This window comes from Phascolarctos cinereus, unplaced genomic scaffold (assembly GCF_003287225.1).
Source record: "Phascolarctos cinereus isolate Bilbo 61053 unplaced genomic scaffold, phaCin_HiC Scaffold_9;HRSCAF=440, whole genome shotgun sequence".
In the NCBI taxonomy this organism is placed as follows: Eukaryota; Metazoa; Chordata; class Mammalia; order Diprotodontia; family Phascolarctidae; genus Phascolarctos; species Phascolarctos cinereus.
In genome coordinates, this window is record NW_027556402.1 from 80,111,935 (window position 1) to 80,138,463 (window position 26,529).

The 26,529-nt window shown below is 41.3% G+C and overlaps 1 long non-coding RNA gene across 2 annotated transcripts in view; it reads left to right on the forward strand.

The window, feature by feature from the left end:
• LOC110216006 (uncharacterized) overlaps window positions 1–26,529 on the forward strand; it is a 59,974-nt gene that overhangs the window by 8,946 nt on the left and 24,499 nt on the right. For both annotated transcript variants that reach the window (XR_013483854.1, XR_013483853.1), the window contains exon 2: window positions 18,676–18,867. This is a non-coding gene — a long non-coding RNA (uncharacterized LOC110216006). The remainder of the gene's footprint in view (window positions 1–18,675; window positions 18,868–26,529) is intronic.

The window sequence follows — 26,529 nt, forward strand, 5'->3', positions numbered from 1 at the left end:
TTTGAACTTGAACATTATTTTTACTTTATAAGAGTGTGGAAGGGGGAAGTATCAATGCTGGGTACAAAAGGAGGAAAAACTTCATTTTTGCAGCCATAGAAAATAACTGAAATATGTTTCTCTTCATTTCTAGGGTTTCTAAAATCTTTTCCCCCCTCTTCTTTTCTTTCTTTACCATAAGAAATTTTCATTCATTTTTACAGCTATAAGAGACTTAAAAAATAATCCAGCACAACTCCTCCATTTTACAAATCAGGAAACTACGACTCTCGATTGAAGTGATTTGCCTAGGTTACCCAGCTAGTGTTAGTCGGGACTAAAACTGAGGTCTACTAATCCCTAGTACAATGTTTGCTCCACTCCATCAGCCTGTTCTCTCTCTGATGGAGGGTTGCCATTTCTAAGTAAAGTTATCTCAGCAGATTCCAGTAGTCTGTTTGATGCCTTTGCAACAGAGTCAAACTTGAAAAGTCGCTGGGAATACAGAAACCTTTCACTTAGAAACAATTTTGAACAAAAATATGGTATAGAAGGAGAAAAATACCCACCAGTTAAATTACAGCATTAGAATAATTTATTTAACACAACAGGTAGATCTAAGCTATTTCCCCAATAGCTTTATTTAGCCTAAAGAAGGTGAAGCCATTTATCGTACAAATACTTAATCTTTAAATTTTTTTTAACAGGTAAAAAAAAAGTAGATTTAGCTTTCCAAGAGGGAAAAAGGTTAAAGATTTCATAAAGGGAAGCTGTATATTTGTTCTCTTCAAAAGCACTAGTGGATCTATTGACATGGTATCATGAGTTTTATTTTGAGACTAGTTGAATGTCTGGAGATGAGGATGCTGAGCAGACATATAGACAGACCTCTGGAGTTGATCAAATGCAAGGGAACTCCAGGTTAATCGCAAATCGCATGTTTTTATAATGCAACCAGATCAAAGAAAGGGCCAGGGAAAGCTCGGACCTACCAATACATATTTCTCTGCTTCTCTGATAATAGTAGTTTCAGAGTTTTATAGAAATCCTTAAAGGTAAAGTTAGAGAAAAAAGAGAAAGAAACAGAGTGACAGAGAGCCAGAGACCAAGAGACATAGAAAGACAGAGACAAAAAATGAAATATGGAACATTTATTTCCTACTGAGTAAATCTTCCCAAGCATGGCCTTAATTTAGAGGTAGACGTAGTGTGTATATACATTTACTGCCAGCTTACAGCTAACAAGTTACCAACATGATGGGGGAGGAAAGGGGAGGGAGACCCAAAATATTAGACTCCCTGTTTACATTGCAACAAGTAATTATCTACATTTACATTTGACTTTGCATCAACCTTGCCCACGTAAGTGAGCTGCAGTGCTTCTGTGGATACTGTGTTAGTCAAAAGCAATGACTTTGGAAGTGACTTTTGTCATTCTTCCCTCAGCCCCCAAGAAAGAAAGAAAATACATGATAATGACACCCTGACTAACTGGAAAAGACTTTCCTGGCACCCTGGTTTAAGTTCTTTTAAATGGATAAATATAGCCAGGTCTTAAATGAATCTTCTGGGAGTGAATTTTAACGTAAATATAACTTATGATTCTAATAATCATTTTAATTGACTCTCATTGAGGCCTGAATTTTTGCTTATTTTTATTAGAATGTAAGAACATGTTAATGGCTAATTAAATCAGATTATATTTTGAATATTCCTGATACTATTGACTGTAAAAATATGAGATTTTTTTTAATCTGCCAGATTCCAGTGAGTATATATATATATATATTATATATATATATATATATTATATATAATATATATATATATATATATACATTTTAAGGTGAGCTTTAAAGTTAGGAAACAAAATGACAACAAAAAATAAAGAATGAGGGGAGAGAGAGGGAGAGGAAGAAGAGACACAGAGAGACAGAGAGACAGAGAAGCTTTCTTCAAATGTTTCAACAAGAGCTGAGCTCTCCACATTCAACCTTGACTTTTGCTCCTGTGTACTGAAAAGAGAAAGTGCCTGGCTCTTTAAGCCTTCTGTGTGAGCTGGATTTAGAGAACTATTCCCTTGCCTTTTTCATCTCTCACCCTTCTTTAGAAGAAATGGCACCTAGACAGATATGCAAGCTGGGGGAAGAGGACCAGAGAAAGTCCTGAATTTGCTTCTTTCTTTGTCCATTGGGCACCCCAGCTAGAGGGAGTTGATACTCAGCTGTAGGAAAAGAAAGGATTGAAGAAGAAGGAAGTGATTTCACAAGGGACTGCTTAAATGAAGGAAATAAAAGAGATTCCTATTAGAGTTCAAGGAAGGTGTCCCAGTCCAGAGACTGGAGAACTGGGCACAGAGACCTCATGAGATCAGCCTGGAACTAAAGACCCAGAAGGGATCCAGAGCAATCTTCCTTAAATTGGGTTCAAGGGGTTTTTTTAAGTTCTGATTCTTGTGAGGATCCACAGTCCTGGAGTTCAAATCCTAAAAAGGAAGCTCTAGTCTCAAGTTCTTTGCTACATCTTAGGGGTAGGAATGAGGAAGCTTAAGCTAAGGGAATATAGAGCTGAGGGGGCTGTGGATCTAGTTGTGGGGATGACCGAAAGTGATGGAAACTATCCATCACCTTCATTTCCACTCTAGAATAGACAGGTGCACACTCCTATCCCAGGCAGCTCAGGACATCTTGCAAGGCAGCTTACAAAGTCTACCTTTATGGTCAAAACATCAAATTCTTAAAGAGTATGTGCCTGCCATCTCCTGCCACCAATTCTTGGATACAGCTCTATACTTCTAAAGAATATTAATATGTAGAGCAGTCTGTTTCCCAAAAGTGATGACACCCCATCCCCCATCTGCAGCAACACAGCAATCCCAGGATAGTTTGAATTTGCTAGAAACATCATGTGGTTGGGGTAATCCAAAAACTTACAGGACTGACAGATCAAATTTCCAGATCCTCTAAGGGTCTAACTACGAATTTACTGGCAAAGAGGCAGCGTGTGGTAGTGAAAAATCTCCCTCAACTGGGAGTCAAAAGAAATGAATTCTAGTTCAGGCTCTGGCACTTATTAAGCCTTTTGACTCTTGACAAGTCTTTGAGTCTTTCTCAAAATTTTCTTTCAAAAAATTTCAAGCTTAACAAACACCAAATAGACTAGGCACTTTCATATTAGCCTGTCACTTTCGAAGCTGTACTACTTAGCTGGTCTGTTTAGCAGGCCTTTGTTCTGTTCTATGGAGCTGACTTAATGACCCTCTTGTTTTTCTTCTCTTTCCTTTATGTTATACTTTTCCTATACCCATTTCCCATAGGAAAGAAAAGGAAAATATACATAGTTAAACAGAACAAAATTTCACAATGGCTGTGTCTGAAAATGAATTTCTCATTCTGCATCTTAAGACAATCACCATCAAGAAGAAGGTAACAAGCTTAAGTCCTCCAAAATTATGGCTGGTCACTCTACTGATATGAATTCTAAAGTCCTTCAAAGTTTTTTTTTTCTTGAGTCTTTCTGAGCCTCCATATCTTTTATCCCCATAAAATGGGGATAAAAAGCAATGCCTTGCCCTGCCTTCTTCATCTAATTGCTGTGAGTACTGAACTATAAACCTTTTCTGAAAAATCCAGCCAAGGTGTCAGGGATTGTTACTCTAAGGGGCTTTTTCACTTTGTCTCTGTCCACTGATAGGTCATCTTCCTTCAGCCTCTCAGCACCCAAGAGCATATCTCTGAAGTTCAATTAAATAACTGTTCAAGGATAACGGCAGTACTGGAACCAGTAATAACAGTAATCTATTCCCCAGACAAGCTTCTGTACTGAAATCTTTAGATAAAGGTGTTAGCCAATATGACTAAGAAAGTGGTCTTGTTTAGGGGTTCTTCAACCTTGAACTTGTGTGTATAGATGTGTATATAATTGTATTTCAAGATAATTAGTTTTCTTTATAATCTTGTGTATTTTATTTTATGCATTTACAACCACTATTCTGAGAAGAGGTGCACAGGCTTCACCAGATTTCTGAAGAGGTTCATGACACGCAAAAAGTTAAAAACCTGGTCTTTGATGGTTACAGGTCTGCAAACCCTGTACAGGGATCAATCAGTCAGTTGACAAGCTATTGCTATGCATCAGGTACTGTAAGCGATCTCTCACTTTAACTAGAGAAACCGTTTAAAATTTCCCACCACCTCAATAGTCTTTTCCTCCTGGCTAGGGTGCTTCTTTGTATCGTCTCTGGAGGTGACTGGAGAAAGACTCCAATCAAACTCCCTTTGGCTCCCTCTGGCTGTCAGTATTCCCAATAGATGCCTTTCTTTTCTTCATCTCCGGACTCTGAGACTCAGGTCTCACTTTTCTCTAGTCCAAAGGGGGACTCCTTGAAAATAGAAGTTCAGAAAGTGTTAAAGAAGATTGATTGCAGGGCCCTCTGGGAGGGGAAAGAAGGGCCTTTCAAGCAGTTAACTGTGCCTCCAGATTGGTCAGTCTTAAATACACATATACATACATATATACACAAAAACTCATACATGTACATGCTCAGATACATCTGAGGAAAATAACAGGTTGGTACTAAGTAAGAGAAAAGGAGGTTTTGGCAGAAATCTGAGCATTTCAGCTCCCAACCCTCTCAGAGAGGAGACACCTGGTTTCTTCAGACTACAAAAAAATCTCCCGTACTAACTCATCTTTTTGCCTTGGTATGTCATAACATCCCTCTACCTGTTACTTTAAAAAAGGAAACTTTAAAAATAGATCTTTATTGATATGGTTACTTCACCTATATTTCCCCTTCTATCTTCCCTCCTCTCACCTCCCAGGAAGTCATTCCTTAAAACAAAATTTTAAAAGATCAAGAAAAAGAAAAAAATCATCAAAACCAATTAATATATCAAAAAGTTTGATGTTACATGCAATGTTCCATGCCCAGGGCCCCTGAATCTCTACAGAAAAGTGGAGGGAATGTTTTCTCCTCTCTTCTTTGAATCTCAGTCTCTTTTAAAAGACAGAATTTTTCCTCTAAAGTTTTGAAGTATACCATTTAAAGGACCCATTCCCCAACAACATCTCGACTGTAGTTTCTTTAAGGCAATGGTACTTTTCATCAAGGCACAAGACAGTTTTCTCTACAGTCCTTGCAGTTAAAAGTTCAGTTAAACATTCTAATAATTCTTATTTACCCATCTCCTTCTTCCACTCTAGCCCACATACACCACCTGAATAATGTAGCCCTTCCACTCTGCACTGCCCTTTTCTTGCCCCAACGTTGTGCACAGGAGACCTGAATCCTTCCTGTAGCAGCATGGGGGTCTCTTGCTGCTGGTCTGGAAACACTCCACAGTATTTTACATTCATATTACTTTTCACACCCTGTTAGGCAGTAATGGCACTGAAACTGCTAAATATTTCCATGCTCTATGCCCACTCTCTAGAGACTCTATTAGACCCACTCAGCTTCCTCCTGTGATTTTTAAGAGATTTAAGCTATTTATTCCATCTTTATGCAATGGTTTCATTTCTATATTCTTCTCGCCTCTCCTCTCCTCTTCCTTCCCCTCTCTTCCCTTCCCCCATCTTAATTACAATGACTTCCCTCTGTTAATTATCTCCTTTTTATCCTATACAAAGCTGCTATTAATACATTTATTTGTTTGTTTTATCCCCCATTATATCGTAAGCTCCTTGAGGGCAGAAACTGTCTTTTGCCTTTGTTTTTTATCTCCAGTACAATGCCCAGCACATAATAGGTACTTAATAAATATTGATTGGTTGAGTTAAAATTGGCTACTGGTATGTTCACTCATTTCTCCTAGTTCACTAGGGCCAAACAAAAAATATAATCTTTCTTCCACATGGTATCCCTCCGGATACTTGAAATCAGCTCCAATGACGGTCCTTTAAGGTCTGATTCTCTTATCAGAAAATTTTGCTCTCCTGCACCTATCTGCACTCTATCTTTTCTTGTCCTTTCCTGTTGTTCATGGTTTGTTCTCCTTTCCCCTTCCTTTCTAGAACCATGATCTTCTGAAAGAGGCTTTGATTTTTGAATTAAGGAATTTGCTTCCTCTCTGGGAGCTTTGTTAGCCCATAGGCCTTTCACTGCCTCTAAACATCTCAGAGTAAGGTCAATTAAAGGGTCAGGATGGACTGGAATACTGGTCTTCCTTTGGAGCAACTGTTTGGAACTGACTTCTACTGCAGGTTTGTTAATATTTCAGGGATGTGGAGTGAAAAAAAAATATTGCCCAACATCCATTCCCAGCCCTTCACAATGTTGAATCCTCATTGAACTCTCTCAGGGTGTTAAAGATAAATACACACATAAACATAGAGGCCCCACTCTTTGGGGCCAATCAGTACTGTATCTCAATACCAGTCTGGATAGGAAGACGAGAAGATCCCTGAACAAAGAGCAAGTCCCCAAACACCGATTAACTCTCCCAGACCATTTCTGAAATCTCCCAGGAAGCTTAGAATAAAACACGCTCCTAACTAGGTGCTCTCTTTGCACCTGGACTGTGGTTAGTGTGAGGTGTTAGAAGAAGCAAGCTTGGTAAGGGGGAGAGACTATATGGTAATGGCTACTATAGGGGAACCTTATCTTAGTATCATAGGATTTTAGAGAAATCATAGAGATACAATTTCTCATATCATTAGGATATGAGAAATCAACAAGACCAACCTCTCATTTTAGGCCTGAGGAAACGGAAACCCTGATATTAGAAGTAACTTGAGCAAAATCATAAAGGCAGGAAGTGGTACAGCTGGCATTCGTAACTCAGAGACCATGTAGTCCAACCCAAACCTAAACAGGAATCCCCTCTACCATGAACCTGTTTAGTTCAGATCCTGCTTGAAGATCTTGAATGATGCTGAACTCATTACCTCCCAAAGCAGGCTGTTTCATTTTGAAACAGTTTAGAATGCTGTTTGCCTTATCTGAACCCTCTTGGTTCCAGGAATTCTTCCTAGCTATTCCCCATACTTGGAAGACTCTTAATCTTCTGCTCTGATTACTGACCTCCATAGCTTCCTTTTAGTCCCAACTAAGTTCCCATCTGCTACAGAAAGCCTTCCCCATCCCCTCTTAATTCCACTGCCTTTCTTCTGTCAATGATATCCTATTTATCCTATATGCAGCTTGCTTTTTATATATTTGTTTGCTTGTTTTCTCTCCTATTAGATTGTAAGCTCCTTGAGGGCAGAAACTGTCTTTTGCCTCTGTTTTTATCTGAAGCACTTTGTACAGTGCCTAGCACACAGTAGGCACTTAATAAATATTGATTGATAGAGTCAAAATCAGCTCCTCTGAAATGTTCACCCATTACTCCTCATTTACTAGGGCCAAATAAAGCAAATATAATAGCATCCTCCAGATACTTGGAGTCAGCTCTGATTCCAGTCCTTTAAGGTCTGATTCTCTATCAGTAAGAGTTTTGCTCTCTTATACCTGTCTGCCCCTGTCTTTTCTTGTCCTTTCCTACTGTTCATGGCAATGCTCAGGAATGAATTCCGGAATGAGGGCACAGTTCATGACTGGGACATCTTGGGAAGGGGAGACTCTAACCTAAATTGGAAAGGATCTTAGAAAGCCTTGAAAAATAATTATTCTAAAGGAAAAGATTTGCATAAAGTAACAGATTCCAAGGCAGAAATGGAATTCAAATCAAGGTCTTCTGACTTTAAGCCCTTTCTATACCTCCAAACTCACCGACTTTCTAAGTAGCTCAAACTACATTGAAGCCAGTTCTTCTAGCACTCCAGGCTCCCTTATTTAAAGGCTTTATAATGATGCTAACTTAACACAAGTTAGGAATAATGATAGCATTTTATGTATATATGTGTGCGTGTGTGTGTGTGTGTGTGTGTGTGTATACAAATGTATGTATGTATGTTTGTATACCTCTATACAAATAGCTCCTTACTAGGAGTCTTCTCACAATGAACTTGTATAATAGGTAGAGTATCATTTTCCTCTTTACAGATGAGGAAGCTGGCTCAGAGATGCTCAGTGACTTGTCCACTATCATATAACTAGTAAGTATCAGAACAAAATTTGAACTGCATTTTTTGTATTGCATGATTCCGGTCCTGGCCCTTACCACCTACCCCTTTTCCCTGATACCTGACTTCAGGGTAGGCCAAGGGTCTAGTGAGGGCTACCACAAGGAAAAGCTAAATTCTGCACACTGGCCCTTGAAATGTTTCCTTCCAATTGTCTTTTACTATGCTCAGACTGGGAATGGGTAAGAGAGTGAGAGAAGCTTAGTCCCAGAAGCCAAAGGAAGAGAGAGAACCTTTCCTTACAAGGCACTTTTCAAACTGTATTCAAACTGATCTCTAGTTAAAATGTTGTGGTTGGTAGCCTCCTGAGGAGGGGGGAAGGTTACTCAATGAAGGGATGCTGAAGGGAAAGAAACAGAAAGAACAACAGGGACAGGAACAAGCCAAAGAACCCTGGACTAGAACTGGGATAACTGGGTTGGGATCCCATCTCTACCAGTAATAAGCTTGGGATAATTAACTTCTCTCTCAGTTTCCTCATCTCTATAATGGGGATGGGGACATCTTGGGCTAGAAGTTCTCTAAGATCCCCCCCCCCGGTTTTTATAAATCTTTCAATCTCTCCCACACCATCCTTCCTTACTCCCTGGTGGGTCACTCTTTTGAGCTTCATCTTGGAATGAGACTCCAGGTCTAGGCGGCTATGGAAGAGCTGTGCATTCCTGTGGACATTACATGTGCATTCAGTGTGGTCTCCTAGTGACCCCAAAAAGATGATCTTACCTCCTAAAGGTCTAACAAATACTGCAGAGGAGTGATTTAGACCAGGGTGGAAACCTGGCTCAGAAGGTTAGTAGTACTTTGAGCTCTGTACAAAGGCATTCCACACATTATCACACTTATCATCATTCACAGGAATGTGAAGGTTGCCTCAACCATGCTAATTAATTTGAGGAAGGCTAAGAATCTTCTATAAATGTTTTATCCTCTTGTGCTTTTATAATTTCCTTGGAATATCACAGTGGAGAAAGACAGTGGGAGGGTGGGGGTGGGAAGAGGAGAAAAACAATTGATTTAAAACCAAAACTCTCACCCTGACACTCCATTCCAACGAGCTACCCCCCACCTTGAGTTTCTTGTCCTCACTGCCTAATCAACAACTAATTAAGAGGCCTGCTCAGATTTGGTAATCCAGTACTTAGAGGGGACCTGAGAGGACTCCATACAACCACCAATTGACTGTACCTTAAGGAATACCAAGGGTTCCCTGGAAAGTGAGGTAAGAGTGGGAAATCATGTCCTAAACCACCCAGTGAGGTGTTTGGGTTTTTTCTTTCTGTTAATACTTTAGCTTCCTCTATAGAAAATTCTTTGGGGAGGGGGGAGGGAGGAGATTTGGTAGAACTTCGGGGTCCAGTAGAAAATCAAAGCAAGAAGGACAGAGGACAAAATCAGGGTGGGTGTAGAGGAGTAGTTTGCTCTATGGAATTGGTAGAGGGCAGGGTATTTCTTTTATGCCTTCCTCTCCTACTGAAACAATGTTCGGGGGGGAGCCTTTCCTCTCTTAAAAGCCATTCTCATTTCTCCTTCACTGCTTTTCTCTCTCCTGCTGGGGGGTGTGAGTGTAGGCAGAGTTAGGAGAAAGCCTATGAAATCTATGTCTTGAATAATCAGGCCCACCATTTGGAGAATTTTAACGGTTAATTGTTAATGTCTAATTGATTTGAATTGCTAACTCTGTACCACACGCAAAGCTCATGGATGCATTCGTTCACAACAAATCCACACCCACGCTATCATAGAGCTGGCCCAAACCTTTCTCACTGTGGGTAGTGGTCTGTTCAGCAGAACAAGCCTTTTCAATGTTTATCATTTAATTTCTCTGAGTCTGAGAAACATCTCTTAAAATCTCTGGGCCCTGATTTCTTTCAGGTAGAGGACAACTATGAGATTGACAGCACTGAAATGAGAGCTGCTCAAAGGGCTCTAACACAGTCTGACTATAGTAACTCCTTTTCTGGTCATTTTTAAAAGCTTCTCATTTCTTGAATAACCACTGGTACCACTCCCCCCTCCCTTTCTTATCTGGCCAGTTACTAACATTCAATCATTAAAGGAACATTTATTTCTTGGTGCACCCTCAGATAGTGGAGAAAGGGCTGGACTCCACTGGAATGAGGAAGACCTGGATTAAAATTATTCCTCCAGTACTATGTGATTTGGGTTGAGTCACCCAAACTCTCAGTACCTGAAGAAAGCCACTAAGGCATAGACAGTTGTGATCTGCATTGGAAGAGGAAGTTGTCACACCTAGAGGGTACCTAGCAGACCTCCTTCCAAATCACACCTCCTCTCTTTTGAGTGAACAAAGATGTATTAAGTACCGATTTAGCTGTTTGTGGTTATCTGACTTGGTGGTACCAAAATCAAAACGCACAGATTTGCAACCCCTACTCCACTATTTAACTTAATTTATATTCTTATTCATTATCATTTTCTAAGATTGTTTACTGGGCTTATATTTGCTCTGCTATCTTACTGGTAGAGAAGGTTGGGCAAGGCAAAGTGGACAATTAATACTTTAAACAAAACATTGTGTGTGGGGGAAGGCAAATGGGAACACTTAACATATTTCCACAAATGCAAATATTTTTCCTGCATACCAGAATCACTTCAAGTTTTTGAAGAATGGAAGCATATTTTTAAGGCCACTTCCTTGGTACATAATTTACATATTTTGTCATAAGCAAGATTCTATATGTTTTAATGAAAGCTGAAAGCATGGAGTACACTGTAACAAAGAAGTTGGGGTAAGGGGAATTACACAATTATCAAACCTTGCCTGGGAGTGCTCCACTGATTTGTGCTGTCTCTGCCTACAGGCATGATAAAGACAAATCCTGGCCCCTGCCAAGGCAGCTCTTTACCCCAGCCACGATTCTGCTTACCAAAATGAATTGAGTTTCAAATATACTCTCTTCCTGAACAGCAGGAACTCGGGTAGGGTTGGAATCATAGATTTAGAGCTGGAAGGGACCTCAGCAGCCATTAAGTGCAGCCATCTCATTTTACACTTGAGGGAACAGTTACAGAGAGGTTACGATGCTTGCCCATGGTGGCACACTTTTTTAAGTGTTTGAAGTATGATTTGAAACTACAAGGCAGCAGATAAGAAACCTGTATACTAAGAAATAGGCAAAGTCAGGCAGCCGAGAAAATGAGAGAGATGCGGTGAATCCTGCAAACTCCATTCCCGCGGATACGCAGCAAGCAACCATAGAAAAACTGGGGACCACTCTCTGGACACTGAAAGTTTTAAAAGAATGGGATCTAAGAGGAAGGGATAATTGAGCAGCTAATGTAATTGCCAATATTGAAGCATTAATTCGGGCTCTTTCTGACATTCTGAAGTGAAACACTAGTGTTTAAGGGTAGCTGCAAAGATGTCACCGTTTGGTATATATACATCGCCGGGTTTCTCTGGTCTCCGATGCACGTATTAATTTGAATTAATTAATAGAGGGCGAGGGGATCTGACATTTGTTACTAGCTAACAACGAAAATTAGTTTTAAGCACCACGTTCGAAAAGGGAAAGAAATTGGGATAAAGAAGCAGGTTGCTCTCTATGGTTCTGCTCTCCTCCGATGCAGTTGCCTTTTCGCATCAACCAGCCCAGGGAACTCCAGCTTTATCTCCAGCTCTCACAGGTGTTGGAGTCAGCCTCGGGGCTTGAACCTTTTCCGACCTGGTCACCTGAAGCACCTCAGGGAATTCCAAATCTATTCTGCGGCACTCATTTCCTAGAGGTTCACGCACAGACTCACGTTTGGAAACACTTCCTTTGGCCAGAAGTGATGTTATAAGGGTTATTAATATCAATAATGATCATTTATGCCTAGAGTAACAAAATAAAATCCAAAGGAGGGGAAAAAAAGCCAGAACTTTCCGCCGTCTGGCCTCGTGTGGTTGCTCCTGAGAAACACCTCCCCCCGGGGGGGGCACGAGAGGAAGCAAGACTCTCATAAATAATTCACAATCGTGTAAGGATTTGCTCACCACAGATCAGTCTAGGACATAGGGGAAGTGAAATTACTCCTCTCCCTCGACTTTTACAGATGAGGCTCAAAGCAGACTAAAGACGTCACTGACGGTCACTCGATCACAAAGGACGTCATTTGCCATATCTTAGTAAGTTTCTGAGCCAGGACTGGAAGCCACGTCTTCCGAACTCAGCCTCTGATCAAGTTACACCACCTTGTCTCCTAATCAATCAATGAGGATTTATATTTAGCACTTGCTATATTGGTGCCCAGCCAGGAGTAAGTCCTTGGAGTGGGTTGGCAAGGAAATAAAAAAGAAGCAAGATAGATTCCTGCCTTTGAGGAGTTTATCCTATTGGGAGAGTAATCGGGCAGTCAGTAAACTCTGGCATTTATTAAGCCACCTCTACGTGCCAGGCATTGTGCTAAGGCTAGTTCATACTCTGTGCAAAGAGCAATGGTTCAGGAGATGTTCACATCCTACCTTTAATGCTTATCTTCGTGACTTACCTTCTCTCGGGTTCATTTTCTAGATTTATAAAATGAAACGATTGTACCACATGACCCCTGAGGTCCTTTCTAGAGCTATGAACAATTAGAATACACAATCAAGATCCTTCCCGCCTAGTTTTTGTTTGTTTTGCTTTTAAACACGTCTAGTATCAGTGGTTTCGTTTCGTTTTTAAATCCTCCTCCCCCTGCAAAAAATAAAAATCCAAAAAGGCACCTTACCCTTGGCAGTGTCTGTACTCTAAATACACTTTGTCTAAATGATCTCTTTCACTTTGATAAAAGTCTAAGAAATTTCGAAAAGGTGGGGGTAAAGTGCGGGGCCAGTTTACGTATATTTATCACGGAAATTAGCAAGGCCTCGTGTAGCGGTGTAATGTTGGACATAGAAAATCAGACTCGGAACAAAGAAGAACTGGGGTTCGAGTTCCGGCTCCCCACCACATTAGCTGGGTGACCTTAGGCATATCACTTCACTTGTCTGTGCTCCCTAGGCAACTCTTGAAGACTGTAACTTGCGGACGGGGTGTTGACCTTCATTGGTAAAGGGAGTTTGCTAGTCAAGGGAGTTCCTATTCTAATGAAATCTCAAATCCCGTTCCTCTCCCTGCCATAAGACCTAGAACTGAACAGGATCTTAGAGATCATGGACTTCCAGTCCCTTGCTTTTTCCTGGAAGGCAGTGGACAAGGAGGTCTAAGGTGAAGCTGTTTGACTGGGTGAGTCTCCCCCGGGGCTCAAGAAAACCTCGGCATCTTCTTTCCTTGTTCTCTTCTTCCCTAAACCCAGGATTCTACTCTTTCTAACACAGCACCTGCTTGCATCTTTCGCCTGCCTGGATGGATTGAGACAGGGCCTCTTCACGGCCTCTCCATGCCCTCTTCCCTTGCCCAGATACCTATGACATACCCTAGCACCCATTTTCCTAAGAGGTAGAGTGGAGTAGCGGACCTGGACTTGGAGTCAGGAAGATCTGAGTTCCAATCCCGCCACGGACACTTACTAGATGTACCCCCTTACTTCCTCCCCACCCCCGCCGGGACACTTTCTCCTTTCTGTCACTTAGTTTCCTCATCTGTAAAAATGAGAAGGCTGGTCTCGATGGCCTTTAAAATTCCTTCCAGTTCTTAAATCTTTGATCCTGTCCTGGTGTGGGTTCTGACCCCTTACATTCTTTGGATTTCTTTCCAAGTGGTTTAGTTCTATGATCTTTCTACCACCCTTTGGAAGAGTTAGGAGGAAGGAGCAAAGTGGGTCTTTCCAAGGTGTCTTCTTCAGCAGCTAATCCCACAGCTAGGAAGGTCAGCATTCTTTTCCTCCTCCTTACAGGAAATTATCACCACCGAGGACCTGGCTAGTGTTGCGATGCAATGGCTAGACTTCTGGTGAGGATCGGGGTCTCGGGACTCCCTGAAAGCTGACGGCTGCTGACTCCTGCGCCCTCGTGAGAGCCCGGGCCAACGTTCTGTGCTCGGACCCGTGACGGCCCTGAAAGCGGGAAATCCTCCGAGTAGGTGCGATTACGATAGCGGTGGCATTCTCGGGGGCCCTCATCTAGACCCAAAGAGCTGCAGAGCCTGCGCCAACCCCGCTCGGACTAAGCAGAAGAAGCCTAGGCTTTTTTTGCTTGGACAATCTACCTCCAGCTGGAATTGTTTTAGCTTTGAGACAACGGTTGTGCAGTTAGGTATGTCAGGAAAGAGAAGAAACGGGCTGAGCCCTCAGCACCCTAACTAAAGGGTTAATGATTTCGGCCATGGTTAGAGAACCTAAAACAGAGTTCACTGAGCTCAACAGTTTGCAGAGCCCTCTCCTTCACTTGGCGACGCAGATGGTACCAGTCTCGGCTTTATTTTTCCCCCCAACAGAGGATTGAGGTAGAGGTTGGGGCTGATGGAGGAAGAGAAGGAAAGTGAACATGCTGCATACATTTCCACAGCGGTCGAGTGCGAATTATGCAAGATCATGTTTCAAAAACAATGTTTTTCGTTGACTTCGAGTCACGAATCACTGCCAAAGACCTCTGGAGTATCCATTTAAGCTCAGCCCTCCAAGATTACTGTCCCCAGCCTGGTGTTTATTCTGTCTTTAGGTGGTTGTAATTTTGGTTCACATTTTTTCTTTCATACTTGCAGTAGGCTGCCTCCCGACTGAACTGATGTACTTGAGTTGCTAATTCTGAAAACGGTGATTTTAGAGGGAAGGGGAGAGAGGAAGAAGGAAAGAGAAAGAGAGAAAAAAAGATAGAGGAAGGAAGGAAGGAGGAGAAGGAGAGGGGGAGAATAAGAAGAGGAAGAAGAAGAAATGAAGAAGAAAAAGGAAGAGGATGAGGAGAAGGAGAAGGAGGAGGAGGAGGAGGAGGAGAGAAGAAGAAGAAGAAGGAGGAGGAGGAGGAGGAGGAGGAGGAGAAGAACCTAGATAATATAGTCAAGGCATCTTCAAATTCAGACTACCTGGGCCTTCTCCTAGTAGAATTAGTGGATTCCTTCCCTAGCCAGTAATCTCTAGACTATCATTTGTTTGAGACAAAAAATCATAAATTTTGCAAAATATAAGTAAACATCCTCTACTAAAGTCCTTCTGGGATGTCTCTTTTACGTGTAGGTGACTCTGGGTTCCTCAATGCTGTGCCTGCAGAGCACAATCAGGCCCTACAAAGAATGTAATGTCTTGCATGGGGCTTAGGAATCAGCCAGCTCATCAGTCAATCATTCATTTATTAAGTACCCAACGTATATTAGGCACTACACAAAAAACAAAAATTAAGCAGTCCCTGCACTCAAGGAACTTACAAGTGGGGGGGGGGAGGTGCGGAGAGAGATAATATCTACATAAATAATTTTTAAATTACCTTATAAGGTAATAGGAGACACTAGCAACTGAAGGATCAAGAACGATCTCTTGGAATTGCTGCTTCAGCTGGGGTTTGAAGGAAGCTAAGGTTTCTAAGAGGAGGAGCTGAGAAGGGAATATATTCCCAGGCCAGGAGAACAGCTTGTTTGAAGGTGCAGAAGTGGGTGATTGAGTGTGTTGTGTGAGGAAGTTTGTGTTGATCTAGCTGTCCTTTGAGAACCAGCCCAAATCTAGCGATCCTCAACACCAGATATATCTATTTTCATCCATAACTGCCCTTTAAAACAGTCTACTAAGTTCTAAATGGCGGCATTACAATCCGAGCTTGAATGCGTGTCCACATTAAGGAAAGTCAAAAATGATATTCACATGTGAAATAGGAGGATCATTCAGAATGTAAAGCAACAAAGGCAAAATATCCTCCTTGGTGGAGGCTGAGGAACACCTAAGAGCCGTCCAGAATCGGTCGAATTCCATCCTGAGAGGGGCTGTTTCCAGGACTTCAGAAATAGACTGAGAGGTTGTTACCTCTGGGTTTGTTTCCTTGCGCCTCGCTCTTTCAGCCCCCTCCATCTCCAGACCTGGTTTATTTTGGATATTATTTTTCTTCACTCTATTTGCAGGACCATGTGGTCTCCATACCTGGATCTGGGTTCTGGGTATGTGTTTTAACACATTGTGGGCGCCAATTCTCCTCCGAGAATGGGGACTCGGGTTAGAGAAGGGTCAAAGAAAGGAAGAAAACCAGCTCTATAGTTGCAATATTAATAGAGTCTTCCGCTGATGCCTTTGATTCATTCCAGGACAAATGTAGCATAAGGAATTTCAGTAGTCATGTTCCCCACTGCCTTCTCCAGTGCTACTCAATCCTGTTCCCTGTTAAAAAGCACCGACTTAACCTTGGGGAAGGACCCAGATGAGTCTCTATCTTTTATAGCTCTTGCATATAAGAAATAAGTGCTCCATTGAGCGCTCCAATAATTAGTTGTGGACTGAGTGACTGTTCTAAAAGCCGTCAGTTATTCGAATGTAATTTTGTCGTCCGGAACAGTGGTTTCATCCATGTAAGGAACTCCCTGGAGTGGAAACTCCCTCCACCAACGTAGCTGGGCAGCTCCTCTGGAATTTGTAGCGTTAGAAAGTTCTCTAGGAGGCACTGAGAGTTTAAGAGACTTGCCCAAGGTCATAAAGCTATTATGTTTCAGAAGCAAGTCTTCTTGATTCTTTAAAAACAAAAACAAAAACACTCTTTCGAAGATGATTTGAAGGAAATTGCCTTGATAAAGTTTTTTCCCCCTACTAAATCATCTTGTCTACTTGCTTGGCCATTTGTCAATTCGATCTTGGGGGGGAAGTAGTGCAAACCAAAGTAGAGGTCCAAGAGAAATTGGCATTGGGAGTATGTGCTCCCAGCTCACCCTAATAATACTCGGGTAGTTGTTCTGGCAAACTCCACCCAACAAATACTGCTGTCCCAAACTTCTGAGAGCCAAGAGCTAGGTTAGAGGTAAGCTTACTCTAAATTTACTCGAGACTTACTAGACTTACTCTAAATGTCCCTGTCCCCAGAGCATTCCTTCCTAGTGATGGGTTTCTTTCCCAATGCAGAGAGCAGGCACTCTCTCTTATCCTTCCAAGAGTTCGAGTAAATTTATTATGTACTAAGTTCAAGTTCTGTCTATATTACCCTCTAGTTGGCAAGCACTAAGGCTCTGCCCAATGAGCAAACTACAAAGTTGAGACAACCCTCTTTGTCTAAATCGCTGGCAGTTGTACAGTTTGCAAAACAAGAGTTGGGGGAGCAGTAAAGATGAGAAGAGGTCCTGTAACAGTGAACCAAGCCAGCCAGGGCCAAATAGCCATGTGTACTGTAGAGTTTTCTGCTTAGCAAAACAAAGGAAAGGAGTTTCTCAGCAAGGTACCCTTACATGGACCCTCTTATTAGTGACAATGATAGTAGCTGTATATGTATACTACTTCATAGTTACAAAGCCTCTTGTCAGCACTATCATTTTTATCATTAATGATAATATAGTAATAATGAGTCAGCTAGGTGGCAAAATGGACAGAGCTTTTTACCAAAAGTCAGGAAGACCTGAGTTCAAACCCTGCCTGCTTACTGTGTGACTGACCAAATCACTTAGTTGCTGTCTGCCTCAGTTTTTTCATCTGTAAAATGGGGACAATAATATCCCCTACCTCCAAGGGCTGGAGGCGTGAAGGATAAATTTGTGAGGTTGTGAGAATAAAATTAGATATTTGTAAAGTTCTTTGTAAGCTTCAAAGCCCTATATAACCACTAGCTATTATCATTATCATTATTATTATTATTATTATTATTATTATTATTATTATTATTATTATGTAGAGTGGCAATGTGGTAAAGTGAATAGAGGGTCAGCCATGCAATCAGGAAGACCTAGATAAATTCCTGACTGACAAATATTGACTGTATGGCCCTGGGCAAATCATGTAAACTCGAAATGCCTCCAGCACAAATTCCTTGAAAGGATCAGTGGATCGACCTAGAGGCAGCCCTTCTCCACACCAGGAATTCACCCACAAGGAAGAAATCACAGTTCTCCACTCACAACATTAGTAACATAAGCACCGTATAAGTGAGTTGCTATGAATAGCTGACGTTTATATGACACTCTATAGTTAGTTACAAAGAGCTTTACAGACACCACCTGATTTTTGTCATCATCAGTAGTAGCAGTATTACTAATAAACATAGATTAGGTAGTGCTGGCCTCTCTGGAAAGTAGTTCAGATCCAAAGTGCAGTGGAACAGATCATTTTCTCCTTCTCAAAGATTCCAGAACCTTTCCTGTCCCCAGTCTTAAAGGTGAAGTTGGTAGAGAGCCTACAGGGGAGTAGAAACCAATGCTCTGTACTTCTCGAAATAGAATTCATGTCCACTGTCCATCTTCTCCTTCTGAACAGTCTGAATGATTGAGAAATGAAGGGTCTAGATTCCTGGCCCCTGGTTAAATGACTAGACCCATGAGCCTCTCAACGCTTTTTATCACTTGTTAGGAAGCAAAACAGTAAAAAGTGGATGTGTTGGTGGTGGGGTGTGTGTGTGTGTGTGTGTGTGTGTGTGTGTGAGAGAGAGAGAGAGAGAGAGAGAGACAGACAGACAGACAGACAGAGACAAAGAGACAAAGAATATTTGAACAAACGCCCCAATGATCCGAGTGTAAATTCACAAAGATCTTCGGTTGCGATTCATAATTCCTCACATCATAAACTGAAACCTTTTTTTTTTCCTTTTCTTTTCAGGTCCTTCAGGCAAGAAGGCAATACTTGCAGAAGAGCCTCCTCATTGGTGGTCAGAGTACGATCTCACCCCACTGGAGCTTCCGAGAACTCAGAAAGTCCCTTGGACTGCGTCCTTATTTTAAGAAGTCCTCTCCCAACATCGCCCCCTGGGAATCTGGAAAGCATATTTGGGAATTTGGGGGTTCCCTCCAGGTAAGAAGAATGCTCGACACCAACCAGACCTCTTGTCCAGCTGGAGGAGGAAATACCTGGAGAGTTTTCATCTATTTCTCTGAGAAAATGCTTCTTTCCTAGCTTGGTGTCCACTAAAGGGTTCCGAACAAATCCAGGGCTATCTAGGGAGAAAGTAACCGAGCTGCTCGAGCTGCTCTGGCTGCCCTGCCTTAGTGCTCACATAGGAGAGATAGCCTGCAGCAGGCACTTTGGGGAAGGGCGAGTTAAACACAGTCAGCCTCGTCCGGGCCTCATTGTTTTAATGTCTATAATACTTACGCTTGGCTTGAAAAAGAATAATGTCTTTACATTCAGAAGAAGAAAAAAAAACATCAAAGGGCAGGGACTTCACAATATGGAGAACACATGGTCGTCTTGAGAGTCCTTGCCTGCCAAAACGTGTTTCTCAGGACTTTTCTCCTTTCCTTGTCTTTTCTTTTCTTTCTTCTGACGCTCCTCCTCTCTCTCTCCCTCTTTTTTTCTTCCAAAAGTGGGTGGTAGCCCCCAGGTTCCAGTTACTTGGTGGGGGAGAGGCAATTTGCAGTCAGGGTAAGCAAGGTAATTAGGGGCTGAAACCGTGTATTCAGGCTCCGAGACTTCCTAAAGAGGCAGGCGTCTTTTACCTAATCTGCAAGAAGTTCGGCTGCCGACCAAAAGTGAGCCGCCAGCAGCCAAGGGCAAGCAGACGCTTTGGGCAACGAGGCAATGGCTTCTGTTAGTGGAGTCGGTGCATTTAGGGCATTCTGGACCAAAGTCTGTCTTTTTCTTCCATAGCTGGATTTTCGTCTGAACGTTGATGATGTGGACAGTTGTTTAATTATTCTGGTGCAGTTGAAAAAGCCATAGATTTCGAGTCTGCCTAACATAGCTTCTCGGCTACTTATCTGTATGATGGGCGAGTCACTTAACTTTTCAATTTCCTTAACAATAAATAGGGATAATAACGTCTCGCTGAGTCTTGGGAGGCTAGAGCTTTATAAACCTTAAAGCACTATGGAAACGCGTGTTATTGTTAAGTCTCTTTACCTGAGAAAGGAGAAGAGAAGGTAGGGAAAATTGGTCCAAAGCTTAGCTCTAGGCAATTTGGATAGCAAACTTTCCCCGGTGGAGTCTTATCACTTTAGAGGCCAAATCATTTCTTTGAAAGAATCGAAATTTATTAGAATCGTATCTTTCACGGAGGAGGCAAGTGAACCCCAAAGAGGGTAAGTAGTTTACACAGCTAGGGCAGAAGTGGGATTAGACTTTACTAGAATCCAGACCTCTCTCTCGCACACGTACACGTGTCTCAATGGATGGATTAGAGAAAAGATCATTCATTTCCTCTCTTGTGGCTCTGTCCCCTTAATGCATCCCTTTCACCACCTCTGTTGGGGGTGGGGAGGGTGTGGAATAAATGATCTCAAGGTATTATCTCAGAAAATGTAAAAGTGAAAAAAAGTTGAGGTCAAGGAGAGGAAGATTTTAGAGGTTTCTGTATTCTAAAAAGTTTTCACTTTAGGGAGAGCATGAGGCTCTTTCTAACATAGTAATTTTGAGCCCCATGGAAGAAAGCACTTCATACATGGACTTGGTTAAACTTCCTGACACTCAAGTAGGTAGGTAGATAGACAGACAGACAGATAGATAGATAGATAGATAGATAGATAGATAGACAGACAGATAGATAGATAGACAGATAGTTATAATCAACCCTAAGAGGCAGATGAACCACAGAAGTGATTTACCCAAGGTTGTGACCTCACAGCCAGGCCTGAGTGCTAGAACCTAGCTCTTCTGCTGCTTGGAATATAGGGGTCTAGGGGGAGGGACAGGACTCAAGCACAGAGAGGTATACTAAACTACTTCTTTTGGTCAGCTCCTGTGACATCATCAGTGCAGAGAACTCAGTGAGGAAACTCCCTTTGCCAATGCATATGGACAAACGTTCAACAAATTTGTAGTCTTTGAGAGTTGGTTAAGTGATTTGCCTAGTATCAGGGCAGAACTTGAACCCAGATCTTTCTGACTCTGAGGCCAGCTCTATCTATTATGGTAGGCTAACTCTCCACAAAACACAAAAATTATATTAATGAAAGGGGTGCTCTCTCTGTCTGTCTCTGTGTCTCTCTCACCCTCTCTTTCTCTCTCTCGAGTGCACTCCCATGCGCGCGCGCACACACACACACACACACACACACACACACACACACACACACACACACACACACTTGAAGCCTGAACAGTGCTGGGAGAAGGGAAGAGAATAATAAGGCAATCTGGTGTAGTCAGTGGGGAACTGGACTTGGAATTAGAAAGATCTGTGTTCAAATACCACCTCAAACACTTACCAACTATGTCTGGGCAAGTCATGTAACTGCTCTCTGCCTCAGTTTCACCATTTGTAAAATGAGGAGGTTGAAATCAATGGCTTGTAAAGCCCCTTTCAGTTCTAAATCTATGGCTTTATGATTGTTATTTGGGAAACAATTTTTCTTAATAAAGAGTACCAGGATCAGGTCAGGTGACCTAGGTTCCAAGCCAGGATGGAACACTTCCAAGCTATATAATTGCTCTCTAAGCCTCCTTTTCTTTACATTGCAAAAATAAGGCTAGTAATATTTGCAGTGTTACCTTGTGAGAAAAAAAAATACTTCGTAATAATAATTAAACTTTCTATAGATTTAAAGTTTGTAGGTAGCTTTGCACACATTATCTTAGGCAAGCCTTAAAATAGTGAGGTAGGTACTATTGGTTAACACTGCACTGTTGTAATACTGAAGGTTAATAACTTAGCTTCAATTTGCAGATGAGGAAAATAAGGTTCAGAAAAGGGAAATGATTTACCTATAGCTACACAGCTAGAATGAGGCCAAGATGGACTCCAATCCAGTTTAATCAGATTCAGTACTATATATGATAAATCAGGATACCTTACAGCTTAATTGAAATGCATATTGTTATAATAATAATAACCAGACATATTTATCTATGGTTAGGAAGCAGGTGCCGATAAAGAGAAAGACCTGCCATATAGGAAAGGAAGTTATCACAATTTCTTTCAACCTGACACTGTACACTCCACACTTTTGTGCCATCCTCAAGTATTAGTAGAGTCCAAGAAAGGGATTTCAAGACTATTTCAGATCTACCACTGATTTTGAAAAGGTATTTTTCATTTGGGGAGAGGAAGAAGCAGCTCCTTTGCATGGAAATACACTTTTCCAGCATCTCATTCAGTTTTGAAGCTACCAGATAGGGAGTGATCTCCAAGGCCTGCAGTTCTCAGATTCTTGGTGTGCTGGAAGACTCCTGCTCTTAATGAAGAATGGAATTCCCCAGCACAGTCCAACAAGCTTCAAGATCTTCTAGGGTGCGAAAAATGTGACTTTGGAAGGTGGGAGAGGAGAATGGGTACATATAGCATGTAGGTATTTAGGCAGAAGGGTAGAGAGGAAGGACTACTGGGTTTGATGTCAGAGGCCCTGGGTTTGAATGTTGGTTCTTCTAACTTCATACTTGTGTGACATTAGGCTTAAGTCACTTTACTGCTCTGAGCCTCAGTTTCCTCACCTATAATGTGAGGGAGATGGACTAATTGATCTCTAAGGTAACTTCTAGCTCCAAGTCCTACAATTTTCTTACATTTGTGACTGTGTTTACACAGAGATATGAGCCAGCATTGACTGAAAGCTCACATTTATAGAAAGCTTTAAGGTATGTGCATCTCTTTCTCACCCTCACCCCTGCCTATCTAATGTAAACTCCTCAAAAGCAAAAATTGTTTTATTGGTTTGTTTTGTAATCCTGGTACATAGCAGGCAGTTAAACCACTTGTTAGATTTGCAAAGTATTTTACCTCACTTAATCCTCACTTCAACTCTGTAGGTGCAGGTATTATAATCCCCATTTTATATATGGAAACAAAATCCAGCCTCACAGAGGTTGTACTTCACCCAGCATTCCAGAGGCATGGCTAGTAAGTGTCTGAAGCTAGAAATTGAACTTAGCTCTTCCTGATTCAAAGTTCAAGGCTCTATTCACTATACCATGCATCCTTTTGTGGTGTTTGTTCCTGGGCTTACATAAATATGCAATACCTCTACACCCTGGGAGGAGTCATGTAACTTTACAGGTGAATCTCACAATGTTTCTTTAGCTCCTCTTACAAGCTGAAACAGCTTTTTTATTTGTCGTTGTTAATTAGAAAAAAAAAAAACCCTGACTACCCTAACAATTAACTGTCCCTACCTGGGCTAGTATTCTAAACATTAGAGTAGGGGGTAATAATGGCCTTTAGTTTGAGATTTCTGCTTCAGGATTTGCTTATACTTACACGCACGGATACAAAAGTAAAGGTATGACCTATGTTTTGTGGCTTGTGAAGTTGAGACAACAAGCATTTATTAAGTGACTTCTATGCCCCAGGCTCTGTGCTAACTGTTGGGGATACAAAGTAAGATAAAAACAGTCCCTGTACTCAAAGATCTCAAAATCTAATGGGAAAGACAACATGCAAACAACCATGTATAACAAGATACGTACAGGATAAACTGGCTGATGCTGGTTGATGCTGGTAGAGATGATTATCAGCACTCTTACCAATATTAATAATAATTTTAGAGAGCTTTTCAAAGTTCTTTCAGGACAATCAAATTCAATCAACAACTAATTAGCACCTACTGTGTTCAAGGTTTAACTAGGTGCTAAAAGAGATAAAAAGGTTAAGCTAAAACTCTACCCTTGAAACGTGACTTATAGTCTAGTAGGGAGTTAAATAAAAACACAGGTAGCTAGAGATGACAACGTACACCCATGGGAGATGTGCATACAGTATGCATTTTATTTTCTTCTCACAAACAATTGTGAATTTTGATGCACATTTTTCAAAGGAAACAGCCTGGAAGCTTGACCTTAGTTATACTTAAGGTTCTAGTCTGCCATTCTGCCTGTTGCCTGTTATGTTTGTCCACAACACCATATATAAGTTTGCCTATAGTAAAAATAAAATACTGCAGTGAAACAAAGTAGATGGCCATTACTTCGGTTGTGGTTAAAGAAACTGTGAAAAATGGGTGACATGTAATATAATTGCTCCACAATAAACAGTGAATAAGAATACAGAGAAATATGGGGAAACAGGACAAAGTGATGTAAGTAAAACCAGGAAAGCAACATATAGAATAACTGCATAAATGTAAATGGAAAGAATAGTAATAACTAAAATCACCACTATCACCACCACCTAAAACTGAAGGCTGTGAAAATAATATCCAAAGCTGACCCTTAAGAAGAGATGAGAAAACGACTCCTTCCCTAAGGTGGGAAGACTGTAGATGTGAAATACTGCATAGATTATAAATTCCTTTTGATATGTTGGTTAGGTTTACCGACCTGTTTTTCCCTCCCCACCCCACCCTTTTTAAATTTTATTCTTTGTCAGAAGAAATGACTCTCTGAATAGAGATTGAAGAGGGATATATCCCGAGGTGTGATAGAACACCCTGACCCAGCTCTGAGAATCATTGTTAAATTTCTGGGAGTGAGCATTTACATCTCAGAAGTCAGCAAACTGTACAGATCAAGGCTTGAGTCATTTTTGTTTAATCTTAAGAATGTGATAGAGAAAATAATGCAAATTAAACTTTAAAGTGTTGCCTGGATACTATCTCCCCCCAGCTCCCCCAGCATGGGTTAAATCGCTTCTTGATCCACACCCTTTGCATATATTTGAAAATAAAGATGTAGAAAGAAAAGATACCAACATTTTTTAAAAAAATGCTCCCAATGCCAAAAGCTTATCAAATAACATCTTTTCATGGTGCACCTTTGCTAGTGTTTCGTTTGTATATGGAGCTGAAGAAATAATTTTGCGTCTGTTGAAAATATCTTCGATTTGGAATCCCGTGCCTAGAAAGAGAAATGTGCTCTACCTCTCCCATCCCCCCATCTCAGCCTTCACTGTTGGGAAGGTAGACACCTTTCCTCTCCAGGCTTCTTTCGTAGGCTGCCCCAATCAGGCAGATCTCTTCTTCTCTCTCCCCTCATCCGCTAATACCACTGGTCGCAGTCAGTTGCTGTGCGATTCAGCCCCAGATAGTGAGCAATTCGTCTTGCTCTTGTTCTTTTAAAAGCCAGGTGGCGCCAACTCTCAATCTCCTCTTGAACTTGAGACTACTACTAAGGGTGTCAAGTGAAGCAAAGCTTTAAAAAAAAATTATTATTATTACAAAAGTAAAAGATGGAGGATGAACACACTTGGAGGACGCTCCCAAATTCTGTTCACCCTTTATAAACAAAGAGGTGCTGGTGGGTTGTTTGGGTTTTTTTTGTTTTTCTTTCCCCTTTTCAACACCATTTAGGATGACTTTAAAATTCATCAGCAGGTGAAAATAAGTATCTGTTCTATAGGTCTCATGAAGCCAGATGGAAAGGGTATCATTTAATTAGTGGGATGTTCTGAATGTCTTGGTGGGTTTCTGAGTAAAGAAGGAAGAAGGAAGGAAGTTAGGAGAAGTTAAATTCTCCAACATGTATCTTTTATCTGGGGATTGATATGTACACATTCATCTGCACTTATGCAAACACGTGGTGTAGTGGAAAGAAAACCTCACTTGGAATTGGAAGACTGGGTTCCAGCCCTGCCTTTTCCAACTTACTACCTGTGTGCCTCTGAGCTTTAATTTCCTCATCTTTAAAATGAATGAGTCCATCTACAAGATCTGTAATCTCCCTTCCAGCCTTGACATTCTGGGCCACTGAGACTCTGAGAGGATCATAAGATTACAGTTTTAAAGCTAGAAGATAATTCAGAGGTTAACTAGTCCAACCCCTTCATTTCACAGAAGAGAAAAATGAGGTCTTGATAGGCTTTAAATAACTCTACTAGGGTCACACAGATAGTAAGTGGCAGAGCTGGGATGTTAACTAACTTGTATGACCAGAGACACACAACTAGTGAACATTTGGATGGGGATTCAAACCCATATCTTCTGACTCCAACGCCAGTATTTTGTTCACTATACCAGGATGTCTATTGCATAGATGTGCATTGTGCAAGTCTGTGACAAAGAAACAGCATATTTCTAAGAAGCAACAGCTTATGAAATGGGGAGAAGTGCATTTCTATCTCTACCCCTCCCCACCTTTTCCATGGTTTCTTTTAAATCCATGTTAGGGCCAGTGCTATAAGAAAAGGGATGAGCACAAAAGAGGCTACAAAGGAAAAACAGCAAGAGCACAGAAAGAAATGTGTTTGAATTCTAGATTTGTTTCCTGCCTGTGTGACCTTGGCCAAGTCAACTCCCTTCTATATGTCTCAGTTTTCTCATCTGTAATGTGATTGATAAAGTCTTTTCTATGTCTGAATTTACTACCCTTGTTTTACCCTTGTTTAATTTGCAATAATTGCATCAATGCACCTTTCTCCACTAACCTGACTGGAGCCAAGTTTGAGATCTGGAAAAGAGTTACCAATCTGGATATCAAAATCTGGCTCTTTATTGGTGCTACCATTGTAAATCATCACCCAATTAAGATGAATTCAATAAAAATAACTCTGAGCAGTCACTGGGATACTAATAGAATGGAGTTGGTATTGTGGCCAGTAGAATGATTGGATTTTAATTGAAATGACAGAGCACACCCACAGAAGCCGTTCAA